The sequence below is a fragment of the Anastrepha ludens genome, chromosome 4, assembly GCF_028408465.1.
Source record: "Anastrepha ludens isolate Willacy chromosome 4, idAnaLude1.1, whole genome shotgun sequence".
Classification (NCBI taxonomy): Eukaryota; Metazoa; Arthropoda; class Insecta; order Diptera; family Tephritidae; genus Anastrepha; species Anastrepha ludens.
In genome coordinates this window covers 17,327,585-17,350,099 of record NC_071500.1, presented here as the reverse complement: position 1 = coordinate 17,350,099, position 22,515 = coordinate 17,327,585, and positions in this window count along the sequence as shown.

Here is a 22,515-nt window from a genome sequence, read left to right as displayed (position 1 = left end):
TGTGGCGAATGCAGGATCAGCCAAACTTGCGGTGATGTTGCTCTCATTGCCAAAAAGTCCACCATTCGCGCGCATTGCAGAAAAATACTTTGTGATGTCCAGATTTAAACGATATGTCAGCATGCATTACACGTTGTACTGGTCCTGGAAAGACCAATACAAAGACATGAGCGAGTTGTTGTTCATAAGCACACCATTTTTAAGGCTGATTTGTCAAGAGGGAACGGGAAAACTGCTTCCAGACAACACCATACTTTTATAAAGCCCTACTGCGTTCCCAGTTTTATTTTTTAATTCTGAAACTTACTTGAGACTTTTATGAATCTTCTGACCTCGACCCTTCCTTGATATGGGACAATACACCATCAAGAAGAGGCTTAGGAGTGTAGAGCTAAGACTAAAGGAGGGGCTGGCACCAAACTATGGGGCACGCCAGGCGAAATCCTTACTGGAAGGTTTGTTGTTGTTGTTGTTGACGTGGTTGAGGATTTTTACTGAAATAATCTAGAGACTAGCGCCATTTTACTTCCTCTCTTATCGTTCTTTTGACGATTGTACACCTTGTCGGGCTGAAAGGGCTTAAGTGGGGTCAATGAACCAAAGAGCTGTGCCATCTCAGGTTCAATCATGTTGGATCGATTCTTGGAGGGATTCTGAAAACTAAAACACAGCCAATTCTCAAGTTAAGGTGTGCTTGGAATCGTGCCGAGGCCTGAATGATGCAAGGAATTAAAACGGAGCTCCGCTCGCGAATACCTGACCGCCTGTCAGAGTAATTGTGGCCTTACCGAGGGATGGGACGTTACCGTAGAGGATCCCATTATTTCCCCTTCGTTATCTTGAGTACCATTCGGAATTCATAGCGAAGATAGGTTCGAATCTCTGTGAAACCAAAATGAAGAAAAAGTTGTTTCTAGCAGTGGTCGCTCCTCGACAGTCAATGGCAAACCTCCAAGTGTATTTCTGCCATGGAAAATATCTGCCGGTCGGAGTCGGCTTGAAACTGTAGGTCCCCTCCATTTGTGGAACAACATCAGGTTAGGTTAAATCGCTGTCCTAGCTTGGGGCTCACTTGGACAAATATTCAAAATTCGTTCGTTGTGATGTCATAAAGGAGAAGGGTAGGAAGAAAGAGGAGGACCATGCACTTACGACGATGCCGACAGTGACTGATTTATGTTCGTAATTAGCCGCAACCAGCTACCGATGAACTTCACCAGAAGTGTGATATTTAAACCCGCTATATCCGCAGGCGTAGCGAAAAAATGAGAGCCCAGATGGCGACATTTTTGCCAGATGAGAGCAGAGCAGCTGAGAAGAAGGTGTTCAGATGATTCCATCTCGTCCTCAAGACAGCTTCTGCAGAACGGACTTGAGGCAATCTCAAGTCTCACCGCATGAATACCTAGCGACAATGCCCTGTAAGGATACCCACCAAATTCGAGAGCTGGGGCTTTGTTAGCCTTGGGAGTTCTCTCGAGCATCCCCGATCTACCCGTGGCCAGAAGGAAATCGCGACATTGCACATTTGCGCAGTAGCCCAGCGCTCGCTGAGTTGACTCGAGGGCCCAACTTTCCAGGGGCAGACTACAGGCAACAGACTTAAGGGAAATCTTGTACAAAGTTTAACACTTGGATTAATGTGGTTTGTGTTATACCTATAATGACCGAGTTGAATAAAAAAGAAAATAAATAGTCAAAACTTTTTTTTATAGTTTTGCAACATACATACAAAAGGATTTATTTACATATACTCCATGTATGTAACTTTATAAGTTTTTGAAATTTTCCACTCCCAAATAAAAATAAGTCTCCTGTAAGGAGGCTTGTTTCACAAACATGCCCACCCATTTCACTGAAGGGTTAACCATTTTTCGCCATTATGCCCTTACACATTTGGCCGGTCGATAGCCAGTCAGTCTGACAATCAAGAGCCACCGGTGAGCTGAGCAGCTGAACCGCTTCACTTCCGCCAACTTCAGCTTCAAAAGTAATATAAAAACAACAAAAATATGTACATATATAAATATTTTTGTGTGAAACAAGTGAAGCATTCAAATGTAAACGTACTTTTTTATTTATACGAACTTTAATTTGTATCCTTCTTTTCATCTGCATTTTTCCGTAAACAGCTGACTGCAAAAAAGAGAAATTGCATGTCAAGGCTTAAAGGGATCAAAGGGTTTAAAAAATATCGCATGCAATAAGTGGACTTCTGTTTCATATTTACTGTAATGTATCTTAGTAAATTTGCGGAACCCCCTCAAGACGCACACCACAAATAGGAGGAGGAGCTCGGCCAAACACCTAACAGAAGTGCACGCGCCAATTATTTATTTATTTTATTTATCTTTTTAAACCCGAGCGTATTAAAGGTGTTCACATAACGGTTTTATGTAACCTCCTGAGGGAATCGAGAAAGAGTAAGTCAAACACATGTAGGGTTTCATCGATAAATAAATACTTTTGTTCTGGTAGTGCAAGAGTATCTTTCGGAAAACGTGGGGATTTTCTTAGCAAAAAATGCGGTCTAGAAAGATCCTATGGATCCACACAGCTAAGATGAGACCTACTATCACCTATCCTTCAGTAATCAGGATGAGTAGACTCTCTCGTCGGAGACAGTAGGATCTTATCGCGACTACAACGCCCTGTGGTCATCTGCTCCAGGCCGAACACAATGGGAACTGTTACTGCCTCTGTCCGGCTATGGACAGCAGAGAAGCCATGTACTTCGATCAAACGATTCTCTATATAACTCTTGACCACTTCCAAGAGTCGTAGTTGAAAAGAGACGGGGTGCGGTGCTGTCAGAGACTCAATAGTGGTCAAACTCTTAAAATGAGCCCGGCAAAAACTGTGTTCGCGTTTCCACGGATGACGGCAGGACCGAGCATGGTCCCGTCTCTGGTGTCTACGTGGAATCTAGCGGGACAAAGCTACACTCCCCTCTTGGAATACACGAATCTGTGTCTCAAGTAGAGGTGTATGCTGTTCACGAAGCAATGTACTTTGTTGTGGAAAAGAGGTGGACAGGCAGACCTGTATGTGTTGCTGTTTACAACCTCTTCCCACCACTCGATACATTTTTTGATGCCGTTCCGCCAAAAATCGTCTGGTCTTGTGTCAAATAAGTTGTTGAGCCAGTTCTTAAGGATATCTTTGTTATCGAAGGTAACGCCCTTCATATGGTTTGACAAAGAGCGGAAAGATGGTAATCGGTCGGTGCAAAATCCGGAGAATACGGCGGATGGATGCATGAAGGACCTCCTATTCGAGTTCTTAGAGTGAAGTAGAGTGGTTTGACCATGCCAATCGGCTCTTTTCAGTCGAATAGCTTCATTTCCGCTGTGTAGCTGGACAGTGTAGAGCTCTTTGTCGAGCGTAACATTCTTTTCGAGTACTCCCCAGGGCGCCATACCCTCCCAGTCCCCCCAAACACACATAATATCATGATTTCCTCTGGATGAAAATCCTGCTTGACCCTCGGCTTTGGCGTATCTCCTCTTCAAAATGATGTATAGGCACTATTTTGCATTTCCCGTGACGATTCAGTACGAAAGACTCTGTTTATGACCGCGTGCTACTCGATGGCGGGAAAGAAGCAATTTGAATGTGATTTGCTTTGTTTTTTTTTTTGACGCGATATACACGGACCTTTCGAAAGCCTTCGATAAAATCGTATGGGAGATTTGTATACCTAATTTGGCCTATCTCGGTTTTTGATGCGACTTTCCCTGATTGAATTCGATTCTATTTATTTAATAAAGAGGTGCAGTACTGTAGCTATGGGTTTATTCCCGGCTCTGGTGTACCTCAGGGTAGTATTTTAGGACCTTTCTTATTTCTTTTGTTTGGTATGGTCAGATTTGTGTTTTCGTTTGCTAATTTTCTTCTCTATCCTGATGATCTAAAAGTTTATTTCGAGTCTATTATTATACAGTCTAAGACCGTAATACCTTTATATCCCTTATCATATGAATTATACATATTTTAATTCGTCTGACGTGATTCAAGATTTAGGAATATCCCTTGATTCGAAGCTCAATTTTATCACGCACTTAAAGTATGCCGCTGCTATACTCGCTTTTGTAAGACGTCATTCATTGCACTTCACTGGCCCATATACTCATAAGATATTCTACTCTGCGTTTGTTCGATCCAAATTAGATTGCGTTACTTTTACTTGGAGACCATGATGGAAAGAATAATGAGATGACGCCTATCGTGGTCCCGTTACTTTGCTCGCAGCGAATTTGACAACGAGTTACGTGATTTCAGCTCCAGTATGGCCAGATTACCATTTTCGTAACTTGATTTAGCATTCTTTTTGTTATTTAGGCTCGGAGTTTTAGTTCTTTCTTCATGACATTTTTCTAGCCTGTTCTAATGTAATGTTTATAATTTTGTAAAATATATGTTTTTCAAAAACTAGTTCAATACTTCACTCAGTTTTATTTAGCTTTACTTTTTTTAACATCTGGGGGCATTGCCCGCGATCAGGTGATGTTGGTGTTCTTCTGCTTTCGACAGTCAAATCTCTCTCTCGCTACTGCAGTGTTGCCTAGCTTTGGATATAAAAACGCACCAAAATGCGTATTTAAAGAAAATAAAACACCATATTTTTATTGAATCACTTAGAGAACTTTGTATGCGTGACAAATTGTCTTTAGAATAGCGTTTTTTTTTAAATAAATGTGTTATACTTATGTACAATTTATTTTACGAGTTTTTTTGTTAAGCGAGACTTTTTTTGTTAAGGGAACGACTTATTTGCTATATTTGAGGTTATTTAACTAGATAAGGTACTCTTTTTATAAAAATGCCAGTATGGTTTCTTTATTATTTTCTAGTATTTTGTGGCTTATTTTAACTATGAATACACCTCTTGATGCCCTATGTCCCACTAAGGATTGATGGCCGGAATAAACGATTACACCTCTATGATTTTAATCCGCATTCAGTAAATTCAAACGCCTTTTAAAGTGTGTAAAAAGGTTTTCAATCTTAAAAAGAGTTCAGAGAGGGGTTTAATATTCTTGCATAACCTTAAAAGGAGCAAGAACTTAAATTCGCACTTTCAAAATATCAAATATCGCTAAATTTATTGCGAAGAGCAAATGGTTGGCAATACCGCACAATTCGGAAAAACCTGACGTCACGTACTCTTGATGGACGCAATCTTATTTCTATCATTCTTGCTTGGAGACTTTATCATATATCTCTCTCTCTCTTTTAATTCCTGTCCTCCTTCATGGGACATAGGACCTCTACAAAACGCTTCCAACGGTCTTGATCCTTCGCGATGACTTTGACTTCTTTGAAAGATTTCCCTGCAACCTTAAGCTCTATTTCGAGTGTTCTCTTCCAAGTGCACCTACGCGGTTTATTTCTACTGCCTTGCGGGCTTCTATCGAGTGTTTGCCTGCAGATTTCTGTAGGATCGTTTCAAAGATTATGGGCAATCCACCTCCTCTTCTCTGCTTTATTTCAGTCTGGATGGTTAATGGCTTACAATTCGCTCAAAGCTCTCTGTTGTTGATGGTCTTGGGCCACTCGTCTGAAGGGGGAAAATCGATTTTTCGTGGTTTTTTTGGGAAGGAAAGAAATATTCGATTGAAACGAAACTTTCAGGTTTTATTCTTATATATTTCAACAGTCTTCTCAAATTTTTTCATTGAAATATATGTCATATTATGCCTGGTAGAAGCATATTGCCGAGGCGCCTCAAGTGTTCATGTGTCGTGCGGCGGGAAAGATGCAGGTCGCGATTTTCATCAGCAACCAAAAACCCAAAAAAGAATTTATTTTAGTATAGTATAGCTTCTTGTTAAACCAAAAAAATTAAACAAAAAGTGAGAAATTTAACAATTTTTCGCTAATTAAAAAAAATATTCATTTTTTTGGAAAAACAAATTCTCTTTAGATTGTTTAAAAAGTGGGTTAATCATAATTTTTTAAGGTTTTTTAGGTTCAACTAGAAGATAATTTAATTCCAAATACAATCAATGTAATCTCGTTTTGATAGAACGCTTAACTTTTTCCCTATCTTTACCACCAATTAGGAAAAATCGTAAAAATAGAAACCGAGAAATCGCTTTTCCAGCGATCCGGCCGCTCGTATACCTGCTCGACGCTTGCTCACAATTTCTTCTATAACTCCGAAAATATTTTGAATTTGCTTCTGAAATTTTGAGGACACATTCTTGGATAGTTTGGAAAGACATTTATATAAAAAAAAAATATTGATTTTTGAAGCATCTAAAGCAGGCTGCCCCCTTAAACATTTGGAAACAAAATCTTGCAGCTTATTTGCGAGTAAGTCTGTCATGAGCCGGTCTCACAGCTATACAAAATTATCGATTTTACCGAGACTTTGCAGTTCACATAAAACGAGTGAAGGGTTCAAAAAATTGTACGCTTCGCACAACACTCACGACTCTCGCTGTCGATTGATTAGTCTTTTCCCATGAGAATTAGACTTATAGTTCGTAACATCAGAGGAACGGACGAAAATTTTGTTCTAACAAGTAAAAAGTGGACGAGGTTTTTATCCCATCTCAAAAATAATTATGTCGGATCTGAGTGAGGTGGGGTGCAAGTTTCGGCGAGTTTATGAGATATCGATTTGTCAAAATATACACATTTAATTAAAAGCGGGTGTGGAACATAATTTTTAAATTTTACTTGCATCATATTTATTTTCTTGAACTCATCATTATTAAGAAACTTACGTATTTTTGCTTCGTTAGTAATAAATGTAAATTAATATAATTTTTTTCTTTATGATTATTGCCGCTTAAGGATGGTGGCTGATTTCTCAGATTTTTAATACTAAAGTACCTTAGATAAAGGGTGATATGTATACCGATTTTCATAGAAATGTATAATTTTTTTCCAGTTGTATTGCACTCGGACGCCCGAAAGGACTAACAGACATGGCTAACTTGACTGTTCTCATCATTCTGGGTATTTTCTTATATACATAAATGCATGTCTATATCCATCTCGATTCTTTTACGTTGCTACATATAGTAAAATCCATAAACGGCCCTTGCTCACAATAAATGGCCGCTTGTTTTCCTTGTCAAATATATGAAAGCAAAACCATAAAAAGAAAAAATTATTATAAAAGTTTTGTCAAGCACACATGCAGATTCATATGTACATATTTCTACATACTTTTGTATACGTGGAAATTGCTCCCAGCACTGCACTGCCTAGGAGCTGTTTCCTGTTTTTTCGTAGCCAAATGAAAATCGTGAAAACAAATGGCAAATACAAAAACACAAACAGAAAATGCTGTGAGGGGAAACTAAAAATAAAAACATTGCACACTGCTGCCACATAAAAATATGACAATTTCTCTGACATTGCATTTGTTTCGACACACATACACCTGCATGTATGCACATGGATTCAAGAAGTGCGCAATGTTTGCAGGGAAGTGCGTTCAACGAGCTCGCTTAATGATTTAAGTCCGGTGGGGCTTTATTGGACAAGCGAAAGCCTTATTAATATATGATTTCAATTAATTAAGATTTTCACTGACACCACCAAATATGAACTGCGTGCGTGCACATACACATACATACGTACACATTGCAGCAACAGGGTAAGGCCCACAGGTTGGTTGATAAGTATTGCAAGCGACAGGTGTCAGAGGGATCCACATTTCTTCAATATCTCACTTCAAGAGCTCACATTTTATTTGAATACATACAAAAATTCTGTTGTGATCTTTTACTTATGGTGGGCTTGAATTCGTGGGAGGTTTCACATATATAACTATGGCTTGGCTACTCATTAGGGCGGGTCGATTTAAAAATCGCTCATTGCTCTGTGAAAATCGTATTCTAGGGATCAAAATAACAAACTTTGCCGAAGGAACCATACCTCTAAAACGAATTCTGTTGTCCCCCAATTTATATATATATGTGAAATCAAAACCTCTCAATTTTTGTAAAAAAACCGAAAATGTCAATTATTTCGTACAGATCGAAATAAGAAATAATTTATATGGACAAAATCTTAAAAGAATAAAAATGTGAGGTGCACACCGAAGACTTTTACTTAAACAAAAACCAATAATTATATCAATAAGTTCACCAATTATTTATTCACGGTTGCTGTTTACAACCTCTTCCCACCTCTCGACCAATTTGTTTATGCCATTCAGCCAAAAATAGCCTTGTCTGGTGCCAAAAAATTTGTTGAGCCAATTTTTAAGGACCTCTTTGTTATCGAAGCTAACGGTCCGGAGCGTACGGTGGATGCTGAAGGACTTCCTATTTAAGCTCTTGGAGTGGGGCCTGACGTTGTCGTGAAGGAGTACGGTTTTATCATGTAGATTAGGTCTTTTGAGTCGAATAGCCCCATTCATGCGGTGTAGCTGGGCAGTGTAGAGCTCTTTGTTGACCGTGGCATTTCCGAGAGTACCATGCCCTCCCAGTCCCACCAAACACATATCATGGCCTTCTTTGGATCAAGTTCCGACTGGACTGCCGGCTTTGGTGTATCCCCTGGAGCCATCCACTCATTTCTGTGATTTATATTGATGTATAGGCACCATTTCGCATCTCCCGTGCCGATTCGATACAAAAAGCGCAGTTTTTGATCGCATGTTGCTCGATGGCGGGCGAGAAGCTGAGAAATAATTTGAAGGCGATTTTGTCTGTTTGTTTCGTTAAGCTCGCCAGGCTCGCAGACTCCTAATTTTTCGGCAAATCCCATTGATTGAAGCTGATTCAGAGTCGTATATGATCGCTGTTAAGTTTTTCCGCCAATTTACGATTGGTTTGGCGATCGTTCTTCTTCAAAAGAGATTTGAGATGTTTTCCATCGAATTCAGATGGCCTTCGACTGCGAGATGTGTCATCGATATGTTACCATTTTTTAACTTAGCCAATCATTTCCGTGCTGTGGACTCTCCTATGACATCTTCTCCATACACGCCGCAAATGTCCCGGGCTGCTTTTTGCTTCGGCAGCTATTTGGCCTCGATGAAAATCAAAGAAGTACAGGTGACGCATATGCTGATTTTTGCCTCCTGGCTTTTCCATTTCTTGGACTCAAAATTAATAAAAAATTAAATAACTTAAAAATATAGTAAGGGCGTTTGAGGCGTACTTCTTGATGTTGTTCCACAATTGGTGACACCTACAGAGTCAAGCCGACTCCGAACGGCACATGGTTTTTTATTTGACTCTTTTCATGCAGAAATACACTCGGAGGTTTGCCTGCCGAGGAGCGACCGCTACTAGAAAACAACTTTTTCTTCATTTTGGTGTTTCACGAAGTTTCGACCCTACGTCTTCCGAGTGGTAGTCACACACCAAACCATTCGGCTACGCCGACCGAATATATAGGGTACGTCAAAAGACGCGCCTAGAAGCTGTTTTAAAATAAATCATAGACAAATTTGTAATATATTATTTATAGGGAAACTTGAAAAAAAGGCTCACGGCTCTTAAAAATTATATGCGGAAGAAATGACATCATTTAAATGTCTACAGGTAAAATCCGCCAATCAGTCGATTTGCGAATGCCGAATAATTGAGCACGTCGAGATCTCGATGTTGAAAGCTGTTCAGCAAGACTTTGCGAACAGAGCACCCAGTTTTTGGTCTGCCAGTTCATTTTCTTTACTTGACAGAACCAGTTCCTTGAAAGTTTTTTTCTTCAGCTGTTAAAATATCGCCTCATTCAGACGATTATTTCTACCAAAAAAATCACAAATTTTGCGATATGTTTCTCTTAAAGATTGACAATTTTCATAATATGTTTGAATAATTTTAACGCGAATGTTAAAGAATTAATGTTTTATGTGTATCTGAAGCTTTTTTATGGAATTTAATTACGACTATTCTTTTACTTTGAATATTTCTGTAGACTCACTGTTGAATTGTCAATCAAAATAAAGCACTTGAAACATTTCATATAAATTTCAATTTTCATATAAATGCAAAACCGAATATTAATGACTGTCACTGTACATATACAGTACACTTACATATTATAGCCATGTACTGGTAATGCAACACAATTTGTATGAAAGTTACGTATCCACACTGCGCCAGAAAAAAATTAAAATAAGAATACGAAAAAGGAAAACAACGCACACAAATTAAATTTGAATGCTTGTAAACGCCTGTAAACAATGTTATGACGGCACAAATAAACACCAGAACTGCCGGCAATGTTATAACTGCCACCCTGTGGGTAATTTTGTGATTGTTTACGCTTACAGGCAGAGGCGGAAGAAATGTGTGCACAAGCGCACATACACACGAAGTTGTTTGTGTAAATAATATAGCATTACGATGTTGACAAAAGTCGGTTAAGAAGCGGCTGGTGACCCTAACTCCAACATTGCCAAGAAGGCAGAAATTACACGCATAAATACTTATGAAGGCTCATACATATTTACTTACATTTGAGAGAGACAAAATATGGCTACATTATTATGTAGCCGTTTTAGGCGACTTAATAAGCCTAGTCGACGGAGGCTGTTTGTTCAGGATGCAAAGGTGAGTATTAAAAGGTCTTGTGCTTAGAAATGAAATGATCCACTTTTGCTCTTGCGAGAGTACAATCGATAAAAACTCGGGAGTACAATCGTAGAAAATATTTTGAAATATAAAGGGTGATCAATTTAAAGGTATAGGATTTTAAATTGAAATAAACTAACGATAATAATACAAAGATAATCCCTTTCAAACTTTGGCCGCAACTGCGCCGCAATTTGGTCATCCGTAAACAAGAATTTTTAATGACTCGCGACTCGTTAAAGGACTTCAGTCGGTATCTCGTGAATACCTAAGTGGTAGAGATGTTCGAGAACTCAAACGTTTAGCTAGAAATAAATCAAATAGTCCTGCTGAAATTAAAACTAGATTTACCAGCTATTTAAATATACCTACTATATTTCTACCAAAACCAGTCAAAATGACTGGTGTATAAGAAAAATTGTTTATAGGTAGGTTTTCATGTGTGTACACTCTCCGCATATATTTTTTTTGCATGTCAAATATTATGCAAATATTTGTCGTCTGATTATTATTGCAATACTCTATTTGGCACCATTTGCGTACAGAAACCGTGACACTTGTAGTTGGAATATCATATTCGCGTAGTTTTTACCGTAAAGTCTGAAATTCTGAAGCAACTTCTTTTACTAATCTAAATACGTGCCACCGACAGTCAGTTCTCAGTCAGTTCCAGATTTACTAACGGGTGATTTTTTAGCTATTATCTTTTTAAACAGCTGACGCACGTTTCGTGTTTTGTTTCACTGTCAAACATCTTCAGTTTGGTCTATAATTTAACCATGAATCGCCTTACAAACGAACAACGTTTGCAAATCATTGAATTTTATTATAAAAAAGCGTGTTCTGTTAAGAAAGTTTAAGATCCACTTTTTTATCGAAAAATTGTGTTCAGCGGCGAAGCTCATTTTTAGATCAATGGGTACGTAAATAAGCAGAAATGTCGATTTTGGAGTGAAGATCAGCCAGAAGAATTGCAAGAGCTACCAATGTATCCAGAAAAGGTCACAGTTTGGTGCGGTTTATGGGCTGAAGGTATCATTGGACCGTACTTCTTCAAAGACGCTGCGAATCGTAACGTAATTGGTGAGCGCTACCGTGAAATGATATCCAACTTTTTTTGCCCAAAATGCAAGAGTTTGACTTGCATGCCAAGTGGTTTCAACAAGACGGTGCCACATGCCACACAGCACGCGTAACAATGGACTTGTTGAAAGGCGAGTTCGGTGAACATTTTATTTCACATTCGGGATGTGTCAATTGGCCACTCAGATCGTGCGATATAACGCCTTTCGATTATTTTTTGTGGGGCTATGTTAAAGTTCATGTCTCTTCAGACAAGTCTGCTTCATTTAACTCATTGGAAGACAACATTAAAGCATTTATATGTGAGATACCGGCCGAAACATTGGAAAGAGTATGCCAAAATTGGACTCAGCGAATGGACCATTTGAAGCGCAGTCGCGGTCAACATTTGCATGAAATAATCTTCAAACATTAAATTATATGGACTGTACTATCGATTTAAATTAAAATTTCATGCATTTTTCTGAATTTTACGTGTGTTTTTTGAAAAACTTGTCTATACCTCTTAAAAAATCACCCTTTCTATAAGTAACCTTTAATGTATAAATATGTATGCAATCCAATTTTAGATTTAGATTTGCTACAAATGATGAACTCACTTTTAGATCCGAAGTTGTTATTATTGAGATCTCAGCTATTATTCAGATCTGACACAACCCCGCGCAGAATTTATATCCTAACATTTAAGGGGACAGATACCTGTAAAATTTCGAAAAAAAAAAAAATTTTCATAAAATGTTAATATTATTTAATCCTTTAAGAATATGTCAAAAAAATTTTAGAACGAAAATTTAGTATTTCTTATATTGTAGATCGTCAACCGTAACGACTCTATTCTATGCGTTCGAGCGCTGGGAGAGGTTGAATTTTCATGTATTCAACCTTTCGATCCGTTTTTCGCAAAACTATATTTTTGAAATTGACTTACACGATAACTCGGAAAGTTATTGACCGATCTTTCTGAAATTTTGCACACATTTTTTTTATGATATGAAAATTTACAATTTGAAAATTTTCCAAAAAATAATTTTTTCGAAGCAAAAATAGTAGGAAATTCGCCCCAAAATTCATTTTTTTAAGTATTTTATTCCGCGAATTCTTCCATTTGTTTTTAATTCATATAGAAATGATGACATTAATAAAAAAAAATTTTTTTATTTTTTTGTATTCAGGTCACTGACGCCGCTGCTACAATGCCCGCCGATTGAGAAGTACCGCTGCGACCTTCCTGGAAAAATTGAGTGCACATCCGCCATTTTTAATGATTAAAATAAAAAAGAAATGTATATTATTTTAATGTATAAGTAAACTGTATGCAAGTTTTGAAAAAAATATATTGACTTCTTCATTCTAAGTAATTTTAATAAAAATCAGGGAAAATATGGCCGCTTACAGGTATCTGTCCCCTTAAGGGGGAGCAGCTCCTCCAGCACTTTCAAATTTTAATATTTTGTTTTGCTTTGAATATTCATTTACAAGCTAAAGAATATCTTTTTAATATTTTAAGCCTAATAGAAAGTCTAAAAAGTCCCTATAAAGTCAAGGAAGTGATGACCGTCGAAGCGAAAGATGAGTAGCAACGAAAACTTTAATCGGGTTTTTTCTCGAAATACGTTTTTTTCCGCGCTGTCGAATATAATTAAAAAAATAATGAAGATACCAAACTAAAATTTTACAAATATATTCTTTACTATATTGGCCTTTGCATGTACCTCAAATTTTATATTAAAAATATTGGTTTGGTAAATAAAAAAAAAAAGTATAATTTTATTCTTTTTACTTCAAATTTTCTTTTGTTAAAAATAGGTAAGAGCACAGGGGAGTAACTTATTTGAATGAGAAATTTTTGTCTGGTTGATTTCAGTTGATGACAAGAGGCTGTAAGTTCCAGGGCACAAATTAAAGAGACCACGTTTCAGCAGCTGTAACGCCGTCATTTTGTTTGTTTTGTTTTTTTTTTTGTTCAAAAAATTTTGGTGTATTCATTTAAGCATGATATATATACATATATACCTATATATGATAATTTATTTTTAGGTAATAAATGCTCTCAGTTTTTTCCAAAAAATTATTGAAAAACCCTTTGCCTGGAAGAGCTTCCCCCCTTAATTTATGAAATAGTTTTTTTTAAGTACATATATAAAGAGGTGGTCCCATTTTCTTTCTTTTAATTAAATATGGCAGGTTGCAAGATCATAAAAGCACCATCAACATTCATGGAGACTTTTAAAAATTCGACAAATTTCCATGAAAGTTTTAAACTTTTTAATCCGAATTTTCAAAGAAATTACGCAATTTTATAGCTAATTAAAATTTGGCATAATAAAATGATAGTTTAAATTTTAATATTTAATTTTTAATAATTTTTTACCCATTTTTTCCATATAACGAATGCAAAATGCGAATGAAAAATTTCTGGATAGTTTTAGGTGCAAACAAAGAAGAGAGTGCAATAAAAGTCTTTCAAAAATGTCAGTAGTGTATACTTCCCTTTTCTTATGTCATCTTTATCATTTGTCAAGTAGGCAGATATACAATTTTCACCATGAATACTTGCACGATAGAACAACGCCTTAAAATTATTGAAACTTTTGTTATGAAAAAGGTTGATATTTAAGAACAAAATATTGCGAAATTCGTGATTCGCCTGACTGAGTGGAAAGTTCAAAGATTGGTGGAAAAAATTCAAGGTTCTGTCGAGGGTAGAAGAAGACTAGCAAACGAAAAACTCGCCGTTCTGATGAGAATTTTGCTGATGTAGCGCAAAAGCGCAAAGTGTTGCTGAACAACCTTCAACATGGATATCTTGACTTTCTTAATAGTTTGACATTCCTGGATTGATTGTTTGGTAGATTTTATATAAGGATTTGCATTTGCATTCTTACAAAATTCTAATTATAATTCTAGTTCCCAAGTATTGAAGACGATCATTATCAACGTAGACATTTTTTGAATTAATGCTTTGACTATCATACTGATTTTTCACATAAAATCATCTTTGGCTCATTTCACACTGGTTGGGTTTCTCAACATTTAAAATTACCGCATTTGGGGATAAGAAAACCCTCGAATAATTTCAGAAAAATCATTATATATATATATAATTGGCGCGTACGCCCTTTTTGGGTGTTTGGCCGAGCTCTTCCTCCTATTTGTGGTGTGCGTCTTGATGTTGTTCCACAAGTGGAGGGACCTACAGTTTCAAGCCGACTCCGAATGCCAGATAATTTTATGAGGAGCTTCTTCGAGATTGCTGAACTCAATGCGCTAATTTGTGAACGAGTCTTTGGAAATTTTAATTCTCGTATGAAATCCGGTAGCCAAGGTCATGGAAGACATTCCAACTATGTAATTTTTCACATTTAATTGTTAAGAGCCATATTTTGAATAGAAGCAGTGAAACCTGAAAGCATCTAAAGCATGTCTTTTGAAAGAGGCGTTTAGTTAAAAGTTAGAATTAAATCCATATTCTCAAACTTCTACGAGCTTGTTTAATTCCAAAAATGCATACCCAGCCAAATAAAATTTAGCTTAAATGTGCGCGGGTATATGAAGTTTTGTTCGCATGGAGCTTAGTACTTCCTTACCTTTCTTGACCTAAGGTTTTCCTCAATAAACTCCAACAAAAGATTCTGCGAACCAGTTAATCAGAAAAGGAATGCATTTGCATTCGCATTCCGCTTGCAGATACGAGGAGTATTCAAAAGCAAATAATTTCTTACTAATACTTGAAACATAATTATGAAATTCCGTGTAGTCTTGATGAAATTGCATATTTTGTTGTGCCACGAAAACCGAGACAACAAATAGCCGCATTCTCGCATAAATAAACGAAAGTAGAAACTGAAAGCCATTTGATGTAACTACAAACTTCAATACTTGCAGAGAATACGATTACGAGAAAGATAACAAGGTTTTTGTTTTTGTGTTTGTTATTTGCAACTTCAAGCAGCAGAACAAGAGACATGTTTCCGGAAGAAACGAACAAAAACAATGTTAAAGTGAAATTAACTAAGGTAAAGTGGGTTAAACTGTTTGGTGCTGATGCTGCCAAAAACAAAAACAAAAAAAAGCACTTACTGCTTTGAGTTATTGAGCAGTTTCGTTTCAAATATCGGGTGTTTTTTTTATACTTGCATGAGAACGATCGATATCGATAGTATGTTTTGCCAGCTGCGAATGGCAAGGTGTGTTGACATTTCTGCTCAGTAAGATTTGACAACTCAGCATGAATCATTTAGTGCCAGAGCAACACTTTCAAATTGTGGAAATTTACTTCGAAAATAAAAAACTCTGTCGACGAAGTTCGTAGAGCACTTCGTCCATTTTACGGCCAACTTAATCGGTGTAGTGAACACACACTTCAAGCAGTTATTCATCGATTTCGCACTAATTTTACTCTTCCCGATTCAAAATCATGAACGAGACAAATAAAATTGGATGTTCGGTACAGTTTACATGCTGGCAGCATCACCGGTTCTTATTTCTTTCGAAATGTGAAAGGAGCTGCCATTACGGTGACTGGCGAGCGCTATCGAGCCATGCTGACAGAACTCTTTTTTCCAAAAATCAATTAGTTAAACAATGACAACAGTTCTTTCCAACAACGCACGGTGGGGTCTTAAAATATATACGGTTCAACTTCAACTGACTCTTCGTATTCTTCAAATTCAAATACTGGTCGTCTCATGTTCTCTTTCGTTCAGTTCGTTTAGTTAAATGTCATCTGTGCTCATCCAATACCCTACATCCAGCACTAAATAAATATCAGAAACGTTAGTAAGGAGCTGGCCGTCCAGCATTCAAGGGGCATTGCCCAATTATTGTATATTAGAAAGTCGAGGCATAAACTAAAAAAAAACGTCTCGTGCGATAAGTATGTAATAAATACAGGGTTTCATTGAAAAGTAATGAGCCTTCCCGCGCAGAGCGTCTGCCAAGCGATCAACCGAATCGGCTGGTGGGGGAAAATGATCGTTGGACCTTCCCCTTCTACTAGAAATCGGTCCCAGTTCGTTGGCAACAGCGGTGTAGTCAACATCGCTCCGGGCGTGAAAGCTGTTTTCAAAGTGTGTTAGGATTTTGCAGTGGCGAAAATGCAGCGATCGTTGGAGCAACGTTACCCGATCAAATTTTGCGTAAAGCTAAACAAAACGAGTACCGAAACCATTGAGCTACTCAAAGAGGCTTACGGGGACCAATCTCTGTCCAGTACCCAGGTAAAACGGTGGCACAAGTCATTCAAGGAAGTCCGAGAGGACGTTGAAGACGAACAGCGATCTGAAAAGCATTCGACGACGCAAACAGACGAAGATGTGAACCGTGTTCGTGAATTTTTGAAGATTTGATGGGGGTTCTGGTGCTTCCCCACACTCCCTACAGCCCAGACCTGTCCCCTCCGGACTTCTTCTTGTTCCCGCGCCTGAAAAGAAAGCTGAAGGGGAGGCGTTTCGACTCCATCGAGGCGATCCAAAAAACTGTGACAGCCGAATTGAACGCGATTCCGGCGGATGAGTTTAAAAAATGTTTCCTGCAGTAGAAGGACCGCTACCAGCGGTGTATTGACGCTCAGGGGTCCTATTTTGAAGAATATTAGTTGTATAAGCCAAAATAAGGCTCATTACTTTTCAGTCAAACCCTGTAATAAATGATGTACAATTTAGGTGTATAATTAACGAATAGGCTAGAATAAACCTAGTTTTGCATCGCAGGAAAAAATTATAAGACCAAATAAATTTCGTTTATTTTTATTATCAGTTTAGACCTAACAACTTTTTCCTACTCATCCACTGATCAACTGGACAAGCAGGTGGAACACTTGCAGCGATCCTATCAGATGGACTTCAAAGTGGCTTGCCCAGTATCTTTTAGCAAGAAAAACTTTCTTCCCTGGTGGAGCAAGACGCGACCGACTTGAAAAAGAAGGTTAGGAGGGGTTTTATCGAATGCTATTAAACTAAAAACTTTACGGCGTAATTTTGAATGAATACAAAAAAGCCATTAAGTATGCGAAACGCAACTCTTGGAAGGAGTACTGCGAATACATTGAATCCGTGAAGGATTCTGCCAGGCTAGGCAAACTCTTTTCGAGCGACTACTCCTGAAGAACTTTTGTAAAAAGAGAGGATGGGGAGTGGGCTGAATCTGCAGAAGAATCTTTAACTATCCTGCTAAATTATCACTTTCCGCAAAATTCGACTACCCCACTTGACATTGTCGACACGAGTGGACAGGTAGCCCTACCTTCGATGCTTCCCTGGAATCTATGCTGCCAGTTGACATAATCACGTGGAAAATAAATAGTTTTTCCCCTTTTAAATCTCCTGGCTCTGACGATAGATAGATTCAGAAAACAAGTACCTCGGTGGTTCCTGTCCTGCAAGAAATCTACTTGGCGTGTATCGCTCTCAACCTCGTCATCGCCAACTGGAAAAAAACGAGGGTTGTTTTCATACCTAAGGCAGGGAGGAGGGGTCACGACTCGGCCAAGGCCTTTAGGCCTATAAGTCTTACCTCATTTATGCTAAAGGTGCTTGAACGATTGATTGATTGTCATATCCGAGAGCACATCGAATCCAAATTATCTCCAGCGCAATACGCTTACCTGAAAGGGAAATCGTCGGAATCAGCCTTACACGAGATCGAAGGGACTGTGGAAAAATCTCTGGAAGGCAAACAATTCACTTTGGTGGCCTTCATAGATATAGAAAGTGCTTTTAATAACATCATGGCGGAGTCAATTATCACTGTGTTAGATAGACTAGAGATGGAAAGACTTATCTGTTTCTGGAACTCGTCCCTGCTTAGCTGCAGAGAAGTTAATGCGGTTGCAAGAGGGACTTAAGTCACTAGATTCGTTTACAGGGGGACGCCAGAGGGTGATGTCCTTTCGCTCCTACTTTGGCTAGTTGCGATTAACGAAGTTCTGATAATGATATATAAGGGTGGGATTAAGGTAATAGCATACGCCAATGACTTGGCCCTGATTGTATCTGGACCGTTTCCCTCAGTCATGGCTGAGATTTTGGCAGCACTCTGTCACTGGGCTACCACTTGCGGCCTGCGAGTCAACTCTGACAAAACGGAGCTAGTGCTATTTACTCAAATTAAGCAATCACGTTCTCCCGCTCTCATCGGAAGTTAGGTATCTTGGAGTGATACTTGACTCTAAGCTCCACATTGAAGTTAAACATTAAAAATCGGGTAAAGAAGGCCAGTATAGCCTTCTACTCCTGCAAATCTATGTTCGGAAAAAAATTGGGACTCAAGCCACAGGGCGTGCTGGGGATGTACAACGCAGTGGTTTTCCAAGTTTAACGTATGGATGCCTGGTTTGGTGGAAAGCTCTTCGGAAGGGCTATAATAACACTAAACTGGGGAGGGTGCAAAGGAATGCGTGCATTGACATCAACGGAGCATGTAAAACTTGCCCAAGTGCTGTCCTGAAAGTCGTTTTGTACTTACTTTCCATCGACTTTACGTTATTTCCATAGCAGCTCAAAGCGCAATCAAATTAAAAGAGATTGACCTCTAGAGGCAACCTCTCAGGGGGGGCAATCTTTTCAACTAGGCAGGATTGGATCGAGGGAAAAATCTACACCGAAGCCTGCACCTCTGTCTTCACTGACGGTTACAAGATGGAATTGGGAGTCGGGGCAGGTGTATTCTTTAAATTAGCCAATTTATCTACCTCCTTAAAATTGCCAAATGCCGCTGGTGTTTTTCCAGCAGAAGTCTTTGCGATCCTGCAGGCATGCAAAATGCTAAGGGAACGCGGGGAGATATTAACATTTGCTCCGACAGTTAAGCCGCGATCAAGGCACTGCCAACGCCATGGTGCAGAAGGAAACTAGTAAGCTCCTGTAAGGAAGGGATCAAATCTCTTGAGTGTGCAGGTAAAATTTCTCTGATCTGAGTTCCAGGACATAGGAACATAGAGGAAGTTTAAATTGTTGATAAGGCTGCCAGGAAGGGAGCGACCGACGTCCCAGAGATCACCTACCCAACCATTGACATCCCCCTGACAGTTGTTAAAGGAGAATTGCACAACTTATTTCTCAGAAAAGCACAGTTCAGATGAAGTTCAATTTCTTCGTGTGCTACTTTGAATAACCTTTGGCCCTAGTGCAATAGAAGAAGGACTCAGAAAGACCTGTACGCTCTACGCCATTCAATTTCCAAACTCGTATTTGAGTTTACCGGTCACTGGACGATCGGCACACGCGGAAAAGCTGGGGTTACCATTTAACGCCCATTGCAGAAGCTATGGAGACTTTCAGAGAAAGAGACTGTTGAGCATTTTCTCTGTAAATGTTCGGGTTTGGTAGCTAGACGATTAAGATCACTGGGCGTTCCTTTCTTCTACAGCCTGGGATAGAGTGCCAACCTAAATTCCATCAATCTTCTTCATTATATGGTTGTAGATATCCGCCTGTTGGAAGTCTCAGAGTCGTATCACAACGGCGCTATGGTGCTACTTGGGGAGTACCAGTCTAGCACTTCAGCCAATTCACGTATATACCTACCTATTTCGTCTAGAAGTTCTATGCACTTGACACTACTCGTATTCATTTTTGTGGATATGAAATATAGGAGTTTTACCGTTGAAGCTAAGGGCTGCCCAAACCATTACAGAACCGTTTTTGAAATTGTAGATCCACAGATCTTTTTAATTTTGAAGCAATCTATCACATTGTAAGGCATCTGTTTCTAAAAAAAGCAAACAATCTTATAATTATTTTGTTTTGCACAGAATAGAAATTTGCTATTATTGCTTTAGGAGATATCATCATAAATAACAACTTGATTGTGCGGTGTTTCTATTTATAAGACATTTTGGGCTGTTCAGTTTTCAGTTTTTAATGGAATACCATATACATTAGTTGAAATATTTACATCTGTGTTTAATTCAGTAGTTTCTGTTATGGCCAATTATATATAGAAGATTTTCTGGTACCCTTCGATTTTAAATACATAGGTTTAAAAGTACCAGCGATGTGATCAACTTTGCATTTGGCTTCTGACCACCGCTGCCATTGCCCTCTAATATGCTGATGCACGTACATGTTAGTTTTGTTGCTGATGCAACAATTTAAAGTAACGCAATATTGCTCTGGAATGCCCAATAAGTGGTTTGTCTGCATGCCAGTTAAGTACTCATACACGGATATGCATATACGAGGGTTGTTGCTAACATATTATTGGGTTGGGAAATAAGTTCGTAGCGTTTTTACAGAAGACTTTTATTTAAGCAAAAAGCAATAATTATATCAATAAGTTAATCAATTCATTATTCGCCGTTGCTGTTTGCAACCTCTTCCCACCTCTCGACGAATTAGTTGATGACGTTCCGCCAAAAATCGCCCGGTCTGGTGTCAAAGAAGCAATTGAGCCAGTTTTTAAGGTCCTCTTTGTCATCGCAGGTAACTCTATTCATATTGTTTGACAGGGAGTGGAGGGTATGGCAATCGGTCGACGCATGGTCCGGAGAATACGGCGGATGCTGAAAGACCTCCCATTTGAGCTCTTTCAGTCGAATAGCCTCCTTCACGCAGTGTAACTGGGCAATGTAGAGCTCTTTGTTGACCATGGGATTCTTTTAGTTCATGGCGCAGTGCACCATGCCCTCCCAGTCCCACCAAACTCATATCATGATCTTCTTTGAATGAAGATTCGACATGACTCTCGGCTTTGGAGTATCTCCAGGAGGCAACCATTCCTTTCTTTGCTTCATATTGATGTATGAGCACCATTTCTCATCTCCCGTGACGACTCAGTACAAAAAGCACTGTTTATGACCAGCCGTTGTGCGATGTTGAAAAGCAATTTCAAGGCGACTTTCTTTGCTTTTTTTCGTTGAGCTCGTGAGGCTCCCAGGCTACCAATTTTTCGGTTAATCCCATTGAGTGAAGTTAATTGCGAATCGTTTTAATCGGTTTGGCCGTTCTCTTTGAAAAGTGACCTGAGACGTTCTTCATTGAATCCAGAAGGGACATGTCGTGAACGTCGAATTCGCCAATCTTGAACTTTGCAAACTGTTTCCGTGCTGTAGACGCGTCTATGACACCTTCTCCATACACGTCGCAAATGTCTCGGGCTGCTTCGGCAGATTTTTCACATCGATGAAATGGAAAGAAAATCAAATGTCTAAAATGTTGATTTTTGCCCCCTACGTACTCCATATCTAAGCCTCAAAACTATAAAAACTAATAAAAAATAAATTAACTCAAAAATGCAATTAATATAGTTTTGTTGAGCAGAACTAGTTATATTTGATGAATATTTACCTTTTGCCAAGCAGCAAACAAATCATTATAAAGTAAACGAAAATATAAAAACGCTACGAACTTATTCCCCATCCCAATATAATAGTCTCCCTAGTAATACATATACATTCTCATACTAGAGTGTACAAATGTATCCTCGTAGCAGTTATTATTTTTAGATGAGTAAGTTTACATACACTACGATATTTGCATTAGTCTCCTGATGGCATTCCAACCTTTGCGGGCAAGATGTGGCAGACTGAAGGTAGAAATTTAAGACATCTGCAAAACAAAAGAGCAGCAGAAATAATGTCAATGTTGCTATTTCTTAGTAATAAAAAGGTATGCCTCGGACGTTGTACAGGAAAGAATGCCTCACAACGCGTTTGTGCTTGCATACAAATATGTCCTTTTGTGTTATACAAGTAAACAAATAACTATGTACAGCTGCGAACATAAAAATAGCAAAGTCTTAGTCTGAAGTAAATCACCTGAACCCCATACAATCACCTGTTTCCAGTATTACAGCTCATAAGCAACCGAAATGTATGGAAATTTTATAAATGCAAACCAATGTGAATGGCTTTTGTGCTGAGCTACTGAAAAACTACCCAGCT